Source organism: Doryrhamphus excisus, linkage group LG22 (assembly GCF_037039965.1).
Source record: "Doryrhamphus excisus strain RoL-2023G ecotype Guam linkage group LG22, RoL_Dexc_Guam_v1.1, whole genome shotgun sequence".
NCBI lineage: Eukaryota > Metazoa > Chordata > Actinopteri > Syngnathiformes > Syngnathidae > Doryrhamphus > Doryrhamphus excisus.
In genome coordinates, this window is record NC_136378.1 from 7,749,490 (window position 1) to 7,773,708 (window position 24,219).

Genomic DNA, 24,219 nt, shown 5'->3' on the forward strand with positions numbered 1-24,219 from the left:
TGCTAGGTTAATTGGCGACTCCAAATTGTCCATAGGTATGAATGTGAGTGTGAATGGTTGTTTGTCTATATGTGCCATGTGATTGGCTGGCCACCAGTCCAGGGTGTACCCCGCCTCTCGCCCGAAGACAGCTGGGATAGGCTCCAGCACCCTTGTGGGGATAAGCGGTAGAAAATGAATGTGTGTATATATTTTATATTATGCCCACTTGCGGTGGTACTACTGTAATACCATGTATATATTTTTTTTCACCACCTCCTTGATGAGACGAAGTTAATCCCTTTCTGGACTGAGGTCTCCCAAGGTACACCAAGGTCTTGCATAACGTTACGCATTATAACAGAAATGAGAAAAAGAGAACACAGCATCCATTTAAAAAGTAAATGACAGGTCTTAAATTGCTTCTAAAAGTGCACGGAAGCAATAATGAAGTCGAGCCAAATGTGATGTAAAGATACTCAAACCTCTCAATGAACTTTAATTTGTTCTAGTGAAGAAAACACACCCTGGGGCCTATTTTTTTTTATTTTTTTATAGTTATTTCTACTCTGACATATGGGATTACATCACAGGCCAGACTCATAACTCAACTCATTATATATATAATATGTCTTCTAATAACATAAATCATTCTGTACTAACTTTTTAATATGTTAAGTATGAGACTCCACTATTTTATTGTTCAACGTGAAGATTAGGAATCACGCTATGCTAGTTGTATTTAGTAAGCGGACCTTCTGTGCCTGTCATATAAGACCGAGATAGGATTGTTTCCCATAAGGTTCAAAAAGCACCACAAATCGATTTCCAGTCCCAGGAACTCTAGGACAGGGGTCTAAAACACGCGGCCCGCGGGCCAAATGTGGCCCGCAGGACACTAGTTTGAGGCCCCCGCCTTGATATGAAAGTTTAATGTTAGTGCGGCCCGCGCAAGTTTGATATGGATGCTGTATGGTATCATGTACCCAGAAAAAATTATTACGTTTGGTTAATGTTCATGTTAAAGGTTAAATAACTGTTAATAGTTATCCTCCCTATCCGTGTGGAAGTGGTAAGTTTTTGGCTATTTAAGTTTAAAGGAAATAAGTTGAAGGCTACAGTTTAGGTCGCTAGCTCTCTAGTTTGCGAGTTAGCATGTGTCTCAAGACCCAGCAGTTGCGCAATATGTTGTAAATAAAAAGAGTATAAATGTGACTATAGTCGTGTTTTGTCATGTCTACAGGGCTCTAATAATGCTTTGTTCATTTTAATCTGAAAAAAATAATTTGTCTACCCACCAACTATATGTGGTTTCTTAAGTTTTTATTATTTGCCGTTTTATTATTATTATTATATTTATTTATTACTGATTGATTTTCTTTATTCTTGATTTATTTATTTGTTTTTCATCTTATTATGTGCATAAAAATAAAAAGTAAGATATTTGAGAACAGTGGAATGTTTTATCAGAGCTTTTCTTGTAGAAAATTGGAACCATAGCGAAGTTTTTTAAATTTTTCTGTTTTTAATAAATGTGTTTTTTTTTGTTTTTTTTTAAAAACCCGATGCGGCCCAGTCTCACCCAGACCCGAGCTCCAGTGGCCCCCAGGTAAATTGAGTTTGAGACCCCTGCTCTAAGCTGTGTACTAACATGGTTGTAGCGTCTGCCTCTGTAATGTAATGCGCTTTGACTGCTTGGACTCCCACAGGCTATGTTCGCTCTCATTCCCTTGACGATACCAGCCAAGTCCTTGATATGCTTGGACAGAGATCTATAACGACTATCTAGTAGTATCCGCAAATGTGGACAACAAGAATGAGCTGTTTTTTTGTTTTTTTTTTGTCAAAGAATATAGTACGCTTTTATTGCTTTAGGGCGGCACAATTGGTTTAACCTCAAACAGTTGTTTTGATCTCCTGGGATTAGGCGGATACATTTGAAGGATTAGGCTGAATAAACTGGACAGTGTGCTGTTCCCTATTCCATGTAGGCCTTGAATGGAAAGCTGGTTAAAGGACAAAGTATAATTCCTGGCATTGTGAATATGGCTCATTTAACAAGCTTATTATATAAGTCTTGTTATTTAAGTCTGTGCATTTTTTTGTATATCCTTTGTTGTACTTTTGTTGGTCAATTTACTTTAAAAATGTAATATATTACAAGTGTCTTTTTTTGCAATAAGAGTTTTTAATCATAGCTTGCCAGTTCGCGCCAGTGCAATTTGCTGTGGAGCCTAGTGTCAATAAGGTGCCTAGCGGTGTGCAAACTGCCTCCTAACTGGCTCGTGGTGGCCTGTAACTGCGGCAAAAATTGAGTTTGGTGGCAAGAAAATTGAAAAATGTATAAAAATCTTTGTTGCGCCACTTGCATCAAGCAATCGATGTGAAGTGTTCACCATGTGGAACCAAATGTCGCAAACTATTGGAATCCACTGGAATGTAATGGCACAAGCCAAATTGCGCCAATAATGCTAGGAGTCCACTGGGCCAGCGCCAGTTGGTGCCAAAGACTATGTGATTGCCGTATAGTAGCTCGCTGTGGCACCAAATTATGTTCGTGTTGCCATGTTGCCATGTTGCCATGTTGCCATGTTGCCATGTTGCCATGTTGCCATGTTGCCATGTTGCCATGTTGCCATGTTGCCATGTTGCCATGTTGCCATGTTGCCATGTTGCCATGTTGCCATGTTGCCATGTTGCCATGTTGCCATGTTGCCGTTAATTCGGCGGACTCCTAGCATAAATAAACGAAGGTACCACGTTTGGTTGTTTATCTCAGTCTTTAGTCTTTTTTTAACACTTATCTGATTAATCAAATATGCACAAAATGTGAGGAATCAGATTCCGCTATAAAAATCCCAAATTGAAGACTAATTATACTGATATCTTCAATTACAGTTGGGTTATTATAGCTCTTATTATAGCTGGGTGATGCTTGTGTTTTCTTTTCTTATTTCTGTCACTGGTAATTAGCATGAACCGACTAGCTGCTGTTTCAAAAGCATATAAATAACAAGCAGATTAATTTGACCATTATGACCTAATGAAAACATTGACTGCTGTGATGTCTCTTCAATCTAATGTTTTTATTTGTCTTTGCGTTTTCACTGTGCAGCCACTCATGAAACTCCCACCTTACATTACAAAGCAATATCACTTCTCTGGGACCGCCTTTGTGTGTGTGTATGGGACACCCGTGAGTGACAGCTGTGAAAGGCCGTCACTTTATTTGAGCTGAATAAAATACAAAATAAAATCAAAAATATTACCATTTCTCTCAAACGTTGTTCAGAAATCTGTGTAAATGTTTGGTCATGCATTGAATGTTCATTTTTCCACCATAAGCCGATGGACGAATAAAACAGCATGTACCAGTTCCCACTGATATCCAGCAACTTTGCACAACCATTGAAGAGGAGTGGACCAACATTCCACAGGCCACAATTTACAATTTTTGAGAGAAATGGTAATATTGTTTATCTGGAATGAATTTTAGATCTTTAAGTGTTAGAATAAAATGTAGATAGAATGAATATAGCGTTAGTTATCACCCTAAGTTACCCTTCGCTATCATCCATTTGCTTAGACAATAGAAAGTGTTTGAATGTGTTGAAGAAGAAATGTTCCCGTGACCCTGATCAGTGACACCCAGCAACCCCCAGGTCCCGGAGGTGCCTGGATGCACCAACAGCAACCCTGCATATTTTTCTGTGGGGGCTGCACGGCGGTTAGCGAGCATACCTCACAGCTAGGAGACCAGGGTTCAATTCCACCCTCGGCCATCTCTGAGATCCTGTTCTCCACAATCTACAAGCTCCTTAAACCCAATGACAATTAAACCAAATTCACTTAATCCACTGAAGTGGATTTGTTTCACCAGACAGGAGCCTCATAGTGACCTATCATATGGAACTGATGGTATCTCCATCCTTCCTATAGATCCTGTGGGTGCATGCAAGTTCTAGGATTAATATCCAAACCACCCCTTGCACAGCCATGCACCATATGAGATCAACCATGGCCTCGGTTCACACCAGGGGCCTCAAACACGCGGCCCGTGGGCCAAATGTGGCCTGTAGTACACTAGTTTGAGGCCCCCGCCTTGATATGAAAGTTTAATGTTAGTGCGGCCCGCGCAAGTTTGATATGGATGCTGTATGGTATCATGTACCCAGAAAAAATTATTACGTTTGATTAATGTTCATGTTAAAGGTTAAATAACTGTTAATAGTTATCCTCCCTATCCGTGTGGAAGTGGTAAGTTTTTGGCTGTTTAAGTTTAAAGGAAATAACTTGAAGGCTACCATGTAGGTCGCTAGCTCTCTAGTTTGCGAGTTAGCATGTGTCTCAAGACCCTGCAGTTGCGCAATATGTTGTAAATAAAAAGAGTATAAATGTGACTATAGTCGTGTTTTGTCATGTCTACAGGGCTCTAATAATGCTTTGTTCATTTTAATCTGAAAAAAATAATTTGTCTACCCACCAACTATATGTGGTTTCTTAAGTTTTTATTATTTGCTGTTTTATTATTATTATTATTATATTTATTACTGATTGATTGATTTTCTGTATTCTTGATTTGTTTATTTATTTTTCATCTTATTTTGTGCAGAAAAATGAAAATTAAGATATTTGAGAACAGTGGAATGTTTTATCAGAGCTTTTATTGTAGAAAATCGGAACCAAAGCACTGAACAAGTTTGTATATTTTTCTGTTTTTAATAAATGCGTTTTTTTTTTTTTTTGAAAACCTGATGCAGCCCAGCCTTGCGCAGACCCTAGCTCCAGTGGCCCCCAGGTAAATTGAGTTTGAGACCCCTGGTTCACACCGAAAGCCTGATTTAGCGGCAGATTACAATTCGGTGAACCATCCAATGCTGAATTAAGACTGACACTTTTGTTCTGTCTCTCCTTGCTATACACTCCTTTTATTTTCCACAGTTTCTTCTCCATTATGGGAATGGACCGGTATAAAAGTGCATCCTTTGAAGAATGTTTGTGTAAAAGGACTGGAAAACTGTAGGATGAAAGTGTTTTAGAAGTGAAATTGGTGTGAAATGCACCATAAGTTGAACGACTTTAGTGTACTATTTCTACAAAATGTGCCTGCCGGCGTTAGTTTCATGGAAGCACAGCCTCTCCTTCTGCTTACACTCCCAGAGCTTTAGGCTTCTCTGTCATATTGACAAGGCTAACGGCGGCTTGAACCGCTGTTTCCACATAAATCCCACATTGAAGCCGAACCAAAGGCTCTTTTAATTTGGGATGCGACAAAGATCCCCAGAAGGGAGGGATTTTGCTGAAGGGATAAAAAACCAAGTAGAATGCAAATATAAGAAGAAGACTTATCTTTCTTTATCCTTTCATCACAAGAAGGGAAGATGAAGAGGTTGTTTAGTATGCACCTCTGCTTTATAAACGTCCTTGCTTTGTATCAGATGGGTGTGAGTGGCTGCGTTTCAGAAGTCTTTCTTCCTGTCTCTCTCTCTCTCTAGGTTTTATCCTATCCTGTGTCTTTTTCATTATTGAAGTCAAAATAGAATACAGTGGATGCTCAACAAGTCAATATAGTGATGTACGGTTGCATTTGAACAATATCAGAGCTTTGTGGATTTTGCGTCTATACACCACAACATTGGATTTTCAAGTTTTTTAATGTTTAACCCTTAGATGCACGAGTGACTGGACCCTACACTCTTCCATAAGTGGGTCAAAAATGACACATTTATGCCAATTTTGCCATTTTGGTTAGGAATAATCACTTGTGTAATATTTAGTATTATATTTAGGACCACACAAGAATGATTTCATGTTAGAAACATGAAAAGAAAAAAAAATGAAAAAAAGAAAAAAGAAAATGACCCTGTACAACAATAGAAAATGTGAGGATACATTGTGTGTTACATAAAGACAAGTTAAAAATGTGAATGGCATGATATCCAAAATATGTTTTTTGAGGAATACCAGGAATATGAAAAGATGCAAAAAATTAATTATGAAGATATTTCAAGAAAACAACCCAACTGGGTCATTTTTGACCCACTTATGGAAGGTTGGGGTTGTAACACAAATGTATAAAAAGTAAGTAAAAAATGTGAATGGCATGATATCAAAAACATGTTTTTTGAGGAATGCCAGGAATATAAAATGATAAAAAAAAATTCATGATGAAGATATTTCAAGAAAACAACCTGACCGGGTCATTTTTGACCCACTTATGGAAGGTTGGGGTAGTAACACAAAAACTAAAATTTCTTAAAATGTATAAAAGGTAAGTTAAAAATGTGAATGCATGATATCAAAAACATGTTTTTGAGGAATACCTGGAATATGAAATGATAAAAAAAATTTCATTACGAAGATATTTCAAGAAAACAACCTGATCGGGTCATTTTTGACCCACTTATGGAAGGTTGGGGTAGTGAGATTAAAACAAAAAATTCTTAAAATGTGTAAAAGGTAAGTTAAAAATGTGAACAGCATGATACCAAACGCATGTTTTTGAGGAATACCTGGAATATGAAATGATGAAAAAATTTCATTACGAAGATATTTCAAGAAAACAACCTGACCGGGTCATTTTTGACCCACTTATGGAAGGTTGGGGTAGTAACACAAAAACTAAAATTTCTTAAAATGTATAAAAGGTAAGTTAAAAATCTGAATGACATGATATCAAAAACATGTTTTTGAGGAATACCTGGAATATGAAATGATGAAAAAATTTCATTACGAAGATATTTCAAGAAAACAACCCGACCGGGTCATTTTTGACCCACTTATGGAAGGTTGGGGTAGTGAAACTAAAACAAAAATTTCTTAAAATGTATAAAAGGTAAGTTCAAAATGTGAATGGCATCATATCAAAAGCATGTTTTTTGAGGAATACCAGGAATATGAAATGATAAAAAATGTATTGTCCATAGGTATGAATGTGAGTGTGAATGGTTGTTGCAGGGAATTTTTCTGCTGGCTTCAAATATCGAGAGACAAGTTATTTGGGAATAATTAAAACGGACGACTTCGAGAAAAAATATCAAACTTCCATAGGAAAAGATACTGCTATATAGAATGTGCATATGCGAGGTGAGGCTAATAAAAAAGGAGGGGCTAAAGCTATCATAAAATTCCCACGGTTTCCTCCCACATTCCAAAAACATGCTAGGTTAATTAGCGACTCCAAATTGTCCATAGGTATGAATGTGAGTGTGAATGGTTGTTTGTCTATATGTGCCCTGTGATTGGCTGGTGACCAGTCCAGGGTGTACCCTGCCTTTCGCCCGAAGACAGCTGACATCAACCGTGATAAACAAAATGAGGGATTACGCTACATTCCATGTACCAAAAAAAAAGGATCCCTGACAGTCTAAATACTTCTAAATACTTCATCTTTTACTTCCATTTCTTGAAGTATTAGCATCCCTCTCATGGTTTAATGTTGCATGAAGCATATTTATACATCATGTAATCCCCCTGGTTATCCATGCATCGATGCAAGTACTTGTTAATGCAGTAGCTTCACAGGTCTGCACATCTCCAACGTGTATTCTCCACAGGAAGAATTGCATGCAATGAATTGCTCATGTCGTGCGGCTGAAAATGAAGATACATTTTTGTGACACACACACACACACGCTGTGGGAATTGGTGACTATTAACTCCGGTACTGCCATGCAACCCTGATTGATTGATTGACTGACAGAGCGGGTGGGAAAGCGTTCCCCTTTTCCCTACAGTATACCTCCCTCCCTTGCTTGCTCCTAGATCCTTTCTCTCTCCGCTTTACCTCTGCGCTGCTGCTCTCTCTCTTTTTCTCTCTCTCTCTCCTTCACATTGCTTCAGCATCTCAGAGCCACCAGCTGCAAGCCAACAAGCAGGCAGGCAGGCAGGCAGGCAGGCAGCAGCATCATCAGCGAGGGGTGAGGCACGCTTTACACGCACAAGTGGACTGACATGCAAACACACACACACACACACACAGGAAGCATAGGTGTATGCGATAGAAAGCGCTAGGTATCATGTCCAGTGCCTGCATGCTGACCTGTAGTAAGGGGAGGTGCTCTGCTTGCAGCTCCATGTCCGCTTCAGTCCTCTAAGCACCACCCATTTGCCCTCCTCCCACCCACCTTGAGTGCTGCTTGATGTTGCGGCTGGTGAGGGGCTGGCTGGAATGACCCTGGAGAAAGCAAGCGACACAAGAAGATGATGTGTTCAATAAGGCTGCCGGCAAGGAGGAACGCCTGATACTTCATCCTGGAAAGAAAGGGGGCTGACCTGCTCGGCACATGCATGCCCATGTAGGAGGGCATGGCCGTATAGAGCGAGGGTCTTCATTAATCAATCTGGACTAAAGGACCTCGAAAGGGAAACACGCAGGTAAGATATACTTGTATTCATATTGACGAATCACACAAGTAAGCTTGTTTCTGTAGGTTTGCTTATCTGCTGAAGGTGTGTGTGTGTGTGTGTGTCCTGTTCTGCTGCGCTGCCATTGATTAGAAGGCAAAGGGTTCCGTGGATGAGCACTGTGGCAGCATAATAATGGAAAATGTCTCCTGGAGGATATGGTCCAATATCCATCACACGTTTGAGGATAGGCTGTGTTGATGGAGAGTTTTACACGGGGGAGGTGGAAGAGGGGAAGAAAGGGGAAAGTGGCATTTTGTGTAATTCATGTGAGTGTCATGTCCTTTGGGATTCTGCTGTTCCTGTTGGTTTTATTGGGAATATATATATTCTGGAATACTTATTTCTAAATGTGCTACAAAAAAGGTCGGTAAGGATAATTCATAATGCCGCCTACAGAGAACATACTAACTCCTTATTTCTAAAACCACAAATACTTCAACTTGCTGATATAGTTCATCTTCAAACAGCTAAAATAATGCATAAGGCTAAAAAATAACCAATTGACAAAAAATGTCATCCAATACTTCTCTACAAGAGAGGAGAAATATGATCTCAGGGAAGAACTACATTTGAAACACTTATATGCTAGGACTACGTTAAAAAGCCATAGCATTTCAGTATGTGGAATCAAACTATGGAATGGATTGAGTAAGGACCTCAAACAATGCACAACGATGAGCCAATTCAAGAAACAATACAAGCAGTTGATGTTTGCTAAATACAAGGATGAAGAGTCTTGAACCAGTCATGATGTGCTATATATATCACTATATTGACACTTACTATGGTACCCATTATGTTATTGGATGGTCATATCACCTCGTACTTCGGTACGAGGTACATTATTAAAAAAAAACGTAAACTGTATTATGGAAAGCAGGAAGTGAACAAATGTACATAGACATAATACAGGTATTACCTAATATAATAGACAAGATGAGCAACAATAAGACATACTGTAAGAAGTCACCATTGTTACCATATTAGGAAAGCAGGAAGTGAACAAATGTAACAGTTACTGATTGTAAAAGTACCAAATGGAGGGGTAGGATTTAATAAGCTTTGCTTCTTCCTACTCCTTTTGGACATGTGGAACTGTGAACTGATTATGGGATGCATTCAATTATAATCTGATGCATGTTCAAATGAAATAAAACCATTACCATTACCATTACCATTACCATTACCATTACCATTACCATTACCATTACCATTACCATTACCATTACCATTACCATAATTGGGTCCTCATCTCTGCATCCTGGGGTCGAACCTTAAAGCTCTCAAGCCGGAACGTGACATTTTTTCTTCAATGGAACAATAGAGCTTCAAGTTGTGCAGGGGTGTCAAACGGCTATGTGGAAATGTTGGAGGGGGCATCCGTCATGACTGAAGGCTCTCTGTGTGGTAATGACTGACAGGACAATACTGAAGTATAATTAAAACCATAGTATATATAAATAAAAACCATTACCAAAAATGTGGAGTCTGCAGGTGGAACTGTTGTAACTGTCATTGCAGGTTTGTTCATATCAATAAAGTAACTTTTCAATGGCTGCCTCTGCATATAATAAAAAAAAAACGAAGGAAGCGCTTCCTTCAAATTCTCCTCTAACGCACTTAGGCTCATTACATGACTGCAAAACGGTTACCGTGCTTTTCATTTTCAACACATGTCAAAAAGCAGAAGCGGCAGCGGCCCCTAAAGTGCATTTCAGAGATTGGCTCGGGGTAGATGTGCTTATTCAGTGGCGCCCGTGGCTGAGAGAGATGAGCTGTCTGCTGCTGTTGCGTGGAGCATACATCACCGCATGCAGGGGCTGGAGACCCCGGGAGGAATCAACAGAAGGAAAGCCATTACTTAGATGACCAGGCTCCTCTGATCTCATCATGTGACCGGGCAGGTTATGGAGACACTGGACATTGGCGGGTAGAGGAAATGAGACAGGTCGAGCCGACGAGGAGAGATAGAACGCCGACTTTAATGCTGGGATTTATTCTAGATGGCCGCATATTGGGTATGCCAGAAATACCAATATGTTCTATTACAAGGTTTGTTTCAGGGAGAATTGTGAAGGCCGTAAAGCATCCATCAAGAAGCCACTCAAGCCGACAGTGGCCAGGCTGCAAAGTGACGTGGGCGGCGTGGAAAGGTTGATTTGATGTTCTTTTTTTTTACAGTATTCAAAGTAAGTCCACATACGTAGGTTCCTGTAGGACTATGACAACAGTCGCTGGGAATAATCAGGAATCAAGTCTCAGGGAATTTTTCTGCTAGCGTTAAGTTATTTGGGGGGCGGCACGGCGGACGAGTGGTTAGCACGCAGACCTCACAGCTAGGAGACCAGGGTTCAATTCCACCCTCGGCCATTTCTGTGTGGAGTTTGCATGTTCTCCCCCCCCCCCCCCCCCCCCCCCCCCGTGCATGCGTGGGTTTTCTCCGGGTACTCCGGTTCCAAAACATTCCAAAAACATGCTAGGTTAATTAGCGACTCCAAATTGTCCATAGGTATGAATGTGAGTGTGAATGGTTGTTTGTCTATATGTGCCCTGTGATTGGCTGGCCACCAGTCCAGGGTGTACCCCGCCTCTTGCCCCAAGACAGCTGGGATAGGCTCCAGCACCCCTGAAAAAGCGGTAGAAAATGAATGAATGAATGTAAATGAATGCACGGTGGACGAGTGGCTACCATGTTGGCCAAAACCGTCAGGAGATCCGGAAGACCTGGGTTCGAATATCCTCTTGGGAATCTGTGTGGATTTTGCATATTTTTTCCGGGTACTCCGGTTTCCTCCCACATTCCAAAAACATGCTAGGTTAATTAGCGACTCCAAATTGTCCATAGGTATGAATGTGAGTGTGAATGGTTGTTTGTCTATATGTGCCCTGTGATTGGCTGGCCACCAGTCCAGGTTGTACCCCGCCTCTCGCCCAAAGACAGCTGGGATAGGCTCCAGCATCCTCCGCGACCCTCGTGAGGAAAAAGCGGTAGAAAATGAATGAAAAAATGAAATTAACCTTAAGGGGTTGCACCGTGGATGAGTGGTTATTATGTAGACCAGGGTTAGAATCGCCGAGCATGTGAAGGATCGTAGCAAGTCAGTAGATCAGGGACCTGGGTTTGATTCTTCGCTTGCATGTTCTGTAAGTTTTCTCCGGGTATTCCGGTTTCCTCCCACATTCCAAAAACATGCTAGGTTAATTGGCGACTCCAAATTGTCCATAGGTATGAATGTGAGTGTGAATGGTTGTTTGTCTATATGTGCCCTGTGATTGGCCGGCCACCACTCCAGGGTGTACCCCGCCTCTCGCCCGAAGACAGCTGGGGTAGGCTTTGAATGTAAAAAAAAATCCATGCACTTTCCATGCACTCAAACAGGTCGAGTCGAATGGTTACCAAAGAGCTCAATTTTGGTCTCATGTGATCACATGACATTCTCCCTGACTTGAGCGAGGAGACCTTACAGGCACTGCAGGACCCCAATCCATTATAGCAGTGTGTTACTCACAGTTTGCCTGTTACTGTGGTCCAAAATCCCCTGACATCCTTAACAAGCTCATTTTCTGTAATTCTGGGCTGATTCCTCCTCTTTCTCACAATCATGCTTACCCCAGGAGGTGAAACCTTTTGGACTGTTTAATTGACTGTTGACTTACTGAGTGTTATTTATGCATTATTGTGCCAGAAATTGTTTTTTTTTTATATATATTTTATTCGGGCAAACATATGGAACATTACAGTGCATTTCTTACATCAATCACTTTCCATTATTTACATTTGTATTCAACTATCTGATCACAAGCCCAAAAGGAGTAGACTGAAGCAAAAGCTTATAAATGCCTACTCCTTTTTGCAAGATATAATCATGTTCATGCCACTGTCTTGTTTTCCTCTGTTATTATTATCATAGTAGTATTATTATTGTTATTATCATTATTATAATTATTGTTATAATTTTTTTATCATTATTATTGTTATTATTATTGTTATAATTTTTATCATTATTACCATTATTATTGTTATTATTATCACCATTCTTATTATCATCATTAATTTTACCATTTTCATCATTATAGTTGTAACAATTTTTTGATTTTTTTTAATTTTTTTTGGATTTTTTTCATTCCACCCATGTCTACATGCTAACCACTCATCCACCGTGCGGCCCCTTAAGGTTAATTTCATTCATTCATTCATTTTCTACTGCTTTTTCCTCACGAGGGTCGCAGGGGTGCTGGAGCCTACCCCAGCTGTCTTCTACACCCTGGACTGGTGGCCAGCCAATCACAGGGCACATATAGACAAACAACCATTCACTCACATTCATACCTATGGATAATTTGGAGTCGCTAATTAACCTAGCATGTTTTTTTTTGGAATGTTGGAGGAAACCGGAGTAAAACGTAAAACCCACGCATGCACAGGGAGAACATGCAACCTCCACACAGAGATGCCCGAGGGTGGAATCGAACTCGGGTCTCCTATTCATGCATCTTTTTGGAATGTGGGAAAACCCAAGCAGAGGTTTTAACCCATGTCTGCATGCTAACCACTCATCCACCGTGCGGCACCTTAAGGTTAATTTGATATTCTAAACTGTCCATATGTGTGAATGTGTTTATTTAAATGTGTCCTGCAATTGGCATAGCGACCAGTCCAGGCAGGGTGTATCGTAAATGGATTATTGGATTCGCATTACAGTTTAACACTAAAACATAATGTGCACCTGGAGCCAATTAAAAGCTCTTCGTGACACGCATGTAATCCAAAAAGTTAAACATCTCAGCACGGATATGGCTTACTAAAATATCATCAACTGAACCCTTGTAAAGCTCTCAAGTCTGCCGCACAATAGAGACATTTAAAAACAGGCTATAAAAACACTCGGGGCCCTCAGTAACAATTAACCATTCACAACAGAGGCTATTTCATTGAGAAGCATTTCTCACTAATTGTTACGCACAAGCCTTAGAGGTACATATGAAGGTTTTCAAAGGACTTTATCTCCACTCTTGTTAGCTTTGATGTTTTCATACAAATATTAGCTGGGGTGAACAAGGCACAGAATTATGATTTCATGACATCATAAACATATTTACATTCAAAATCTGTGTGCAACTACCATTATAATGTTTCAAATTCAGTAGTAAAAACAGCAACCTGGGGGCTGCATGGTGAACGAGTGGTTAGCACACAGGGCTCACAGATAGGAGACCCAAGTTCGATTCCACCATCGGGCATCCCAGGGTGTACCCTGCCTCTCGCCCGAAGACAGCTGGGATAGGCTCCAGCATAGTGAGGATAAGTGAAGATAAAATGAAAGGATGGACATATTCCATATAGATGTATATCTGTTTTTCATAATATTTACATTTATTGACTGATTTTGCATGTTCAACTTTAATAACTTGCTGCACGATGACCAAGTAGTAGGCCTCACAGCTAGAAGACCCGAGTTCAATTCCACCCTTTCCCATCTCTCGTGCATGTGTGGGTTTTCTCCGGGTACTCCGGTTTCCTCCCACATTCCAAAAATATGCTAGGTTAATTAGCAACTCCAAATTGTCCATAGGTATGAATGTGAGTGTGAATGGTTGTTTGTCTATATGTGCCCTGTGATTGGCTGGCCACCAGTCCAGGGTGTACCCCGCCTCTCGCCAGAAGACAGCTGGGATAGGCTCCAGCACCCCCGCAACACTTGTGAGAATAAGCTGTAGAAAATGAACAAATGAATGAATGCACCCTTCTGCACAGTCTCTGGGTCTGGGCCATCAGGTTTTCCAAAAAAATACCAAACGCATTTATTAAAAACAGAAAAATATACAAACTTTTTCAGTGCTTTGGTTCCGATTTTCTACAATAAAAGCTCTGATAAAACATTCCACTGTTCTCAAATAACTTAATTTTTATTTTAATGCACAAAATAAGATGAAAAATAAATAAACAAATCAAGAATAAAGAAAATCAATCAATCAGTAATAAATAAATATAATAATAATAATAAAAAGGCAAATAATAAAAACTTAAGAAACCACATATAGTTGGTGGGTAGACAAATTATTTTTTTCAGATCAAAATGAACAAAGCATTATTAGAGCCCTGTAGACATGACAAAACACGACTATAGTCACATTTATACTCTTTTTATTTACAACATATTATGCAACTGCAGGGTCTTGAGACATATGCTAACTCGCAAACTAGAGAGCTAGCGACCTAAACGGTAGCCTTCAAGTTATTTCCTTTGAACTTAAATAGCCAAAAACTTACCACTTCCACACGGATAGGGAGGATAACTATTAACAGTTATTTAACCTTTAACATGAACATTAATCAAACATAATAATTTTTTCTGGGTACATGATACCATACAGCATCCATATCAAACTTGCGCGGGCTGCACGAACATTAAACTTTCATATCAAGGCGGGGGCCTCAAACTAGTGTCCTGCGGGCCACATTTGGCCCGCGGGCCGCGTGTTTGAGACCCTTGGTCTATATGTACAGAGCCTTATGAAATCCATTGTATTTTTTTGCATATTCCCCTATGCCTGAAGTGTCTTGTCTGTGTTGTGCACTCAGAACTTTTATGAAGAGGAGTTTCAAAGTTTTTGCCAACTTTTTCCGGTGTTTGAGGTCGCCCGTTTTGACATGTAAAGTTCAGTAGGGGGTGTCGGTGAGTGTTGGTGATGACATTCCTCATTCCTTCTTTTCACTATGACAGCATTTCTGTCACGATCAGGCTTCACCCTTCTGTGACAGCTCGTTTACTTTCTTCTGTTCCTCTGTTCCTCGTTCATGCCCTTACTTTGAATTCACTTCCTCTGTTGCTGTTCTGTTTTCCTTTGCTTTCAATTATCTCCTGCACCTGTTTCCTATTTGTGTTGCCTATTTAGTTCAAGTGCACGCTCCCTTCTTTGTCGGTTCTTTGCCATGTTTTGAGTTGGACTTGCTAGTGCGTCATTCAGCTGCATAGCATTAATAAATATATTAGTGTCTTTTAGTTCTTTGTTTTTATTGTAATTGGTTTTATTTTTTATACTTTTATTGCTTTGTTTTTTGTTTTTAATATTTTAATATCTATTTTACTATTTTATTTCTTAAATGATCTTTTAGTTTTGGATTCTTACTTTTTATTTTTACTAGTCTGTGCAGCACTTTGGAAACTCTGTTTATAAAATGTGCTATATAAATAAAGTGGATTAGATTGGATTGGATATTTTTACCTGCATTTGGGTCCTTATCTCTACATCCTGGGGTCGAACCGCAAAACTCACAAGCCGGAACGTGACAATTTCACTCACATTGTGTCCGTTTTGCCAAGATTTGACATCAAACTGTAGACTCATTCTCAACATATCCATACATCCATTTTCTATACCGCTTATCCTCACAAAGAGTCATGCTGGAGCCTATCCCAGATGACTTCAGGTGAGAGTCGGGGTACACCCTGGACTGGTCGCCAGCCAATCACAGGGCACATATAGACAAACAACCATTCACACTCACATTCATACCTATGGACAATTTGGTAATGTAATTTATTTGGACCGTTTCAGCACCCGAGGAACTGTCCATCCCGTAGAACCATAATAAATTTGCTTGTTATACATGAACCAGAAAATTGCCTGCAAACTAAAAAAACACAAATACCAAACGCCTTGATACGTGTCTTCTCATATGATAGTACTATAGAAATGAAACTGTATGTACTACAGTGTACAGATCATAGTGCATATGTCCAAAATGTGTCGATATTTGGTGTTATCTAGTGTTATCGGAATTCTCATCCATGATGACATCACTGGTGGATCCGGTGGATGTTCGACACCTTGCGCTCCTCCACCCTCCTTTCAGCTTGTGGATATACCCCACAATTGGGTTCTGGTCTGGAGACATACTTAGCCACTCCATCACCGTCACCTTGGCACTTGTCATCTTGGAGGCGTGTTTGGACTCCTGTTGGAAAACTGACATGCAGCCAAGTTTCTCAAGGGATTGGATTCATGCTCTGCTTCACAGTGTCACAGGCAGTACATGTTGGAATTATTGTTTCACCCAATAAACCACAGCTCCCTAGTGCTGGTAGCACTCAGAGACCAGACCCTGCTTGACATTGCAATATACGATAATAAAAAAAATACACAGTACATGGTATGAAAACATCCTTCCGAAGATGTTATTTGGTCCTCGCGGATTTATTTGCACACCTTACTGGCTTACGAGGTGACAGGTGTTATTGTTTCCCCTCCACACCTGATGGGTGTACTGATACGATGTCAACACAATAACTGCGGCTCATGATATCACCTCCCGCCTGTCAACTGTAGGTGACACAGGCTGCAGGTTTCCGTTTCAGGAAAATCTGTGATGCATTTGTGTGGTTGGTATAGTTGGTCGTCCGTCATGTTGCTCCAACTGGCGGTACACCAGACTTGTGACGATTCATGTATTGTTGATCTCATCTTGAAAATAACAGTCGATACACCACTTTCTTACTGTCACTTGTGTTTAATGGCCGTCTGCAGCAATACGCCTCTCATGCGCCTTCATGGCTCCATAAATGGGGAAAAAAGCACTGACAAACTGCTCTCAGGTAACTGCAACTAGCACTAGTTTCAATCAACTGGGTTCTTGCTTGATGCAAAATTAATACCCAACTCAAAATCTTGCATTTCCTGCACCTCAAATTGTGTATGGACCTTTTGGAATGGAATGGAATTTGACAAGAAAGAACTGTAAACTCATAAAAAACTGGTTCTTTTCAGAGGGAGGAAGATGGAGGCTTGTATGTGTCAACCTTGACAACTAGTGGCATTTATCCTCTGTGCGGTATTGGTTCCACTTAGCTCTGTGTGGTCTTTTTTCAACATTAAATTGCAGCTAGGGGCTGCACGGACCTCACAACTAGGAGACCAGGGTTCAATTCCACCCTCTGCCATCTCTGTGTGGAGTTTGCATGTTCTCCCCGTGCATGCGTGGGTTTTCTCCGGGTACTCCGGTTTCCTCCCACATTCCAAAAACATGCTAGGTTAATTAGCGGCTCCAAATTGTCCATAGGTATGAATGTGAGTGTGAATGGTTGTTTGTCTATATGTGCCCTGTGATTGGCTGGCGACCAGTCCAGGGTGTACCCCGCCTCTCACCCAAAGACAGCTGGGATAGGCTCCAACACTCATGAGGAAAAGCGTGTGTCGTCTCGGACTAGAAATGAACAACAGTTCCGGCAGCACTCATGCAGCCCCAGACAATTGAAGGGTATTATCTTAACATTCTTTATGGTTATGGACACTGTCTCATAAATACAATAAAAACATAATTTTGGTCGCCCGAAGACAGCTAGGATAGGCTCCAGCTCCCTCCACAACCCTCATGAGGAAAAGCTGTAGAAAATGAATGAATGAATGAAACAGAATTGCATTATATGAAAACACTTTTTTGTTTCTTTACTTTATTTGCCTTTTATTTAACCTACAAATGTGTCAGATCGTTTTGCTTGACCCTGTATTTAAGCAATCACTTAATTGTGTCATCTCAGACTAGAAATAAACAACAGTTCGGGCAGCACTCATGCAGCCCCAGACATTCATTCATTCATTCATTCATTCATTTTCTACCGTTTTTTCCCCACGAGGGTCGCGGGAGTGCTGGAGCCTATCCCAGCTATCTTTGGGACACTCTGGACTGGTGGCCAGCCAATCACAGGGCACATATAGACAAACAACCATTCACACTCACATTCATACCTATGGACAATTTGGAGTCGCTAATTAACCTAGCATGTTTTTGGAATGTGGGAGGAAACCGGAGTACCCGGAGAAAACCCACGCATGCACGGGGAGAACATGCAAACTCCACACAGAGATGCCCGAGGGTGGAATTCAACCCTGGTTTCCTAGCTGTGAGGTCTGTGCGCTAACCACTCGACCACCGTGCCGCCCAGCCCCAGACAATTGAAGGGTATTATCTTAACATTCTTTGGTCATTTTGGTCCCTAAACATGAGACTTGCCCCGCCTCTTGCCGAAGACAGCTGGGATAGGCTCCAGCAACCCCTGCGACCCTTGTGAGGATAAGCGGTAGAAAATGAATGGATGAATGAAAATGCAACTATGAAAACCCTGCAGCCTTGAAAGCATCAGTCAGGCCAAAACATGCCATCACAACAACAATGGAGGAGAATGAAGATCTTTTTGGATTGTTGAGCCACGGGGCATGTAGAAAATGGCCCCACGTTTCAGTACAATACCGTAAACTGTCCGTGCTACGAGGCTAATGAATATGCATATTATGTCTCTTTTTGCCAGCACATCTGAATTTCACACTAGCAGCTCTGCATTGTTGTGTGAAATCCTTACCTAACTTGGCCAGCATCCCAAAACTATCAACTGGGAATCGGAAGAGAGAAACACTTGAAACCAAAATAAAACCACGCTCTTACACAATATTGAACGACATAGTAGAGCTATGACTGATTTAAAAAATCACTAATGCTATACAAAGGGGGCGAAAAAACATAGTATTAATCTTGTTTCCATGCAATTTACACAGAGTCAGTGACATCATCCACTCTTGTCACATGTCGAACACCAAAGCAGGCAATTAATGATGCCTTCAAATGTGCATGTATGTAATTCCCAGATAAAAAGACATTAATTCCAGCGAGTCGGTTTCATGTCCTCTCTTCTGTCACAGCAGTAATAACAACCACCAGCGTTACATGTCAGAACATCATAAAAAAGCCCACCTAACAAGTCTTTCTGCAGCCATATAGGAAACGGATGACTGCAGTGTTTTCGCCATGCTCTCTATCTCTCTCGCTCTTTTCTGGTACACATCGAACTAGCTTTGCAGCCATTTTCATTTGTCAACAGAAGACAACAATGTCTTAAAATGTATACCATAGGAAAAAACATACATTTTTCAGGAGAGGACGGTTTGGGGAAAAACAGCTCGAGGAGAAAGAAATGTGCTCCGGTGGGATAAATGAGGAGCTCAGTCAGGTAGACGGGCACTGAAACATTGAAGAGATTTCTACCCTCCGTCTATCTGCACTCCATTTTCCGCACATGGAAATCAGGAATAAAGCAGTGTAGGGAATATTATTTGGATTTTTTATAATCATATTTTTATACTTCACCGACACTGCTTTGAATGTGTCTTATGTATATAGTCAAAGATATGGTAATGGTATTATTTCATTTGAACATGCATCAGATTACAATTGAATGCATCACATAATAAGTTCACAGTTCCACATGTCCAAAGGAGTAGGAAGAAGCAAAACTTATTAAATCCTACCCCTCTATCTGGTACTTTTACAATTGTTACATTTGTTCACTTCCTGCTTTCCATAGTAAAGTTTAAGTTTTTTTTTATTTTAATAATGCACCTTGTACCAAAGTACAAGGTGATATGACAATAACATAATGGGTACCATGGTAACTGTCAATATAGTAACTGTTACATTTGTTCACTTCCTGCTTTCCTAATATAGTTTAAGGTTTTAAAAGTTTATTTTATTTTTTTAATTTGTAATTTTTTAATGTTTATTTTTTTACATTTCTAAATGTTTTTAAATTAAAAATTTTTTTTTACATTTTTTAAATTTTTTTTATTTTTTTAAAAAACTTTTTTTAAATTTTTTAAAAAAATTTAAATTTATTGTCATGTACCAAAGTACGAGGTGATATGACCATACAATAACATAATGGGTACCATAGTAAGTGTCAATATAGTGATATATATAGCACATCATGACTGGTTCAAGACTCTTCATCCTTGTATTTAGCAAACATCAACTGCTTGTATTGTTTCTTGAATTGGCTCATCGTTGTGCATTGTTTGAGGTCCTTACTCAATCCATTCCATAGTTTGATTCCACATACTGAAATGCTATGGCTTTTTAACGTAGTCCTAGCATATAAATGTTTCAAATGTAGTTCTTCCCTGAGATCATATTAAGATAAACAATGAATGTCCTAAACACTTCCAAATGAACATGCTGTTTATTTGGAAGTTATTTCAAGGCAGCACTTACTCTGATTTGTATAACAGTAATACTGTGATTGCAAATACACCATTACTTAAAGCGACTGTGTATGGTGATTTGAGGAAATTTTATAGCACAAAAACATGAAAATGTGCAATTATTGAACTCCGGTCTCCTAGCTGTGAGGACTGCGCATGAACCACTTGACCACCGTGCAGCCCAGGGAAAAAGTTATAAATTGAAAATCAAGTCTTTATCATGAACTGTTGCTTGATGTAAGTCAAATGATCATATCTGCACTATTATTATTATGACATCTCAGTTACCAGTTGATGCTGTAAAACAGCAAGATGACTACAGCAACATCACAGCAACCATCATACTGTATGTGTGTAGCTGATAGCAGGCAAAGACGGTTTATTCCACATAAAGGATTGTCTGTGTGAGTGATTTTTTTTTTAGCGCCACATATAAACACTTGAAAGGATGTGCGAAGGTGACTCTTTGAAAGGATGCGTGAGGAACATCATTTGGTGCATCACCGACATTGTGTAATAACCTAACTGCATGTGCATGTACAAATTTTGTCACACACTCAAACGATCAGACAATGCTTCCTTTGAGACAACAAAGACAAGTTATGCTAGATTGGCATGTACATTGTATGTGCCTCTTTGCGTTTCCACTGTTTTTGTCTTGTTTATAGGCTTTTATTGGCTTAAAAGTAAATTACACTTCACCACTAAAGTGTAACACTGTAATGCATCGAATTGTCAGGTTTTTAATTTTTTATTTTTAGACAACCCTTCTATTGGTTTTGGCATATATGTACATTATGTGTACAGTCCGGCATTTTTAGGTGTAATTATGATAATTACTTATATGTATTATATATTATTTTATTGGACATTCAAGTTATTAAAGTTCATTCATTCATTTTCTACCGCGTATCCTCACAAGGGTCGAGGTTGCTGGAGACTATCCCAGCTGTCTTCGACCGAGAGGCGGGGTACACCCTGGGCTGGCGGCCAGCCAATCACAGGGCACATATAGACAAACAACCATTCACACTCACATTCATACCTATGGACAATTTGGAGTCGCTAATTAACCTAGCATGTTTTTGGAATGTGGGAGGAAACCGGAGTACCCGGAGAAAACCCACGCATGCACGGGGAGAACATGCAAACTCCACACAGAGATGGTAAAGGGTGGAATTGAACTCGGATCTCCTAGCTGTGAGGCCTGCGTATTAACCACTTCAGTCAATAAATGTAAATATTATGAAAAACACGTATACATCTATATGGAATATGTCCATCCTTTCATTTTATCTTCACTTATCCTCAGTGTTGTTATTGGGGGTATGCTGGAGCCTATCCCAGCTGTCTTCAGACGAGAGGCGCGGTACACCCTGGACTGGTCGCCAGCCAATCACAGGGCACATATAGACAAACAACCATTCACACTCACATTCATACCTATGGAGTCTATCTACTTATAGTTTATGAGCCATGTGTACACATGCACAAGTGCCATAAACATACAGTAGTGCTATGCAGTATTAGTCCAGGGTTGTTCCGACATGGAGCCTTCCTGGGCTGTATTCCATTCCGAACCCTGCATACCAAAATGCCATCAAGCACAAAAGCGTTATGTGACCTTGCGCTCACCAACCTCATCTCACTTGATGGTGATGATGATTATGTAGTGAGAAAGAGACCAATTCAAATGCACAGTGGTGGAAGTAGAAGGTGGAAGCAATTAGACGCTGCTGGTTAGAATTCCTGCTAAAAACACGGGTGGTAGTTTGTATCAACGATGACGACAAAATATAAGAGTCAGTCTTCAGTCTTATAATGGACACAAAATATGTTCAATTAGTAATCACACAATATTGGAGGGGGTTGCACGGTGGACGAGTGGTTTGCACGCAGGCCTCACAGATAGGAAACCCGAGTTCAATCCCACCCTCAGCCATCTCTGTGTGGAGTTTACATGTTCTCCCCGTGCATGCGTGGGTTTTCTCCGGGTACTCCGGTTTCCTCCCACATTCCAAAAACATGCTAGCCAAACATGCTAGCTACACAGTAAGGAACATATGTATAATGTAAGGACTTTTTTTTGGACAGTTTTTGTGTTTTTTAACTCAAATATGCCTGCTGGTGGCTGCACGGTGGACGAGTGGTTTCCATGCAGGCCACACAGCCAGTTTCCGTTTCCTCCCACATTCCAAAAACATGCTAGGTTAATTAGCGACTCCAAATTGTCCATAGGTATGAATGTGAGTGTGAATGGTTGTTTGTCTATATGTGCCCTGTGATTGGCTGGCCACCAGTCCAGGGTGTACCCCACCTCTCGCCTGAAGACAGCTGGGATAGGCTCCAGCACCCCCGCAACCCTCGTGAGGATAAGTGGTAGAAAATGAATGAATGAATTAACTTTTTCCCTAATCAAATAAAAAAATATTTCCCATGATATTACAACTTACAACTTAAAAAAATATTTTTTTCTTTAATATTTATAACACGAAAATATTTTTTTCATAGTATTTCAAGTTTTTTCTTGTAAAGTTTCATTTTCACATTTTGACTTTATTCTTCTAAAATTATAGCACTTTTTCCATTGTGCTGTTTTTATTTCTTATTTTATTTTTTATTTACTATTTTGCAATGTGGAACTATTTTCCAACAACGATGTTGTTTGGTTTAGAGACACTAGTGACACTGAGGACAAGACAGGAAGCAGAACCAGAGGTAGCAGAGATGAGGATGCTGAGGTTCTAATTGGGAGTGACCATGATGGATAGGATCAGGAATGCGTACATGGCAAGGATATTACATGTTAGAGGCCTTGGAGATAAAGTCAAAGATGGATGGATGGATGATGGATGGATGGATGGATGGATGAATGGATAGATGCAGAAGACAGGGTTGGATGGAGGAGATTGATTTGCTGTGCCGAAAGAGAAAGAAGATTTTCCAACTATTTTCACTTTCTTCAATTTTCTTCTCTGTAAATTCACTCAATAATGCCAAAAACCGCATCTTTTTTCTTTAATATTTTTACTATATGTAACAAAAATTACATTACCTTTCCTCATAATATTACGGCGCCATAAAATTATGGAAAAATAGACGAGAAAAGGTAAACAATATAGGTTTCCCAAATCATTTACACAACAACAAAATCCTAAAACGTGACTCCTCAAGAATACAAACAATATATTGAAATGCTGAGATGAGCTAAATTTCATTTTTATTTCCCTGCAAGGGAATTTGAGTCAGCTCCAATCCTTCAACAAGCCAAGGAACCAACAGTTTGAAAAAGAAAAAAAAAGCCTGCCATTCAAGGAAAGAAAGAAATGGGATTTACATATTTCATCCTCCGTGGTGCATGACATAATTAAAAGATTAAAGGAATCTGGAGGAATTCCAGTGCATGAAGGGCGGGAAAATTAGCTCCACACTTGTGATCTATGATCCCTCAGATGGTACAGGAAGAACCGCAGATTGTCAGTGATCATCTACAGCTGATATACAGTACATGCATAATGTAGGTGCCAAAATATTATAAATATAAAAATATAAATATTCTACACTATTCCTACAATATTCTACACTGGTCACTCGCTGTTAGCAAAATCATCTGACTTGGTCGCCGGGAGCAACAAGCTTTTACTGCAGGTTTGAAACATCAGGCACATAAAATCCCAGAGGTCACTTCCTGTCCGCCGCCACTCGGCTCCGCTTGGGGACGCATTTATAGCAACACTCACATGACTCATAGGGCTTATTTTCTGTGATTACATCTACTATATTGATTTGATATTGATCAAA

The 24,219-nt window shown here is 40.0% G+C and overlaps 1 protein-coding gene across 2 annotated transcripts in view; it reads left to right on the forward strand.

Moving 5' to 3' along the window:
• The first annotated feature begins 7,856 nt into the window (after positions 1 to 7,856).
• Positions 7,857 to 24,219, forward strand: part of frmpd3 (FERM and PDZ domain containing 3) — a 116,032-nt gene continuing 99,669 nt past the window's right edge. Inside the window, exons 1-2 of one of the 2 annotated variants that reach the window (XM_078788065.1) lie at positions 7,857 to 7,898; positions 8,051 to 8,355. The gene's annotated coding sequence lies outside the window, so the exon portion shown is untranslated. The other variant, XM_058063146.2, reaches the window with a different exon arrangement.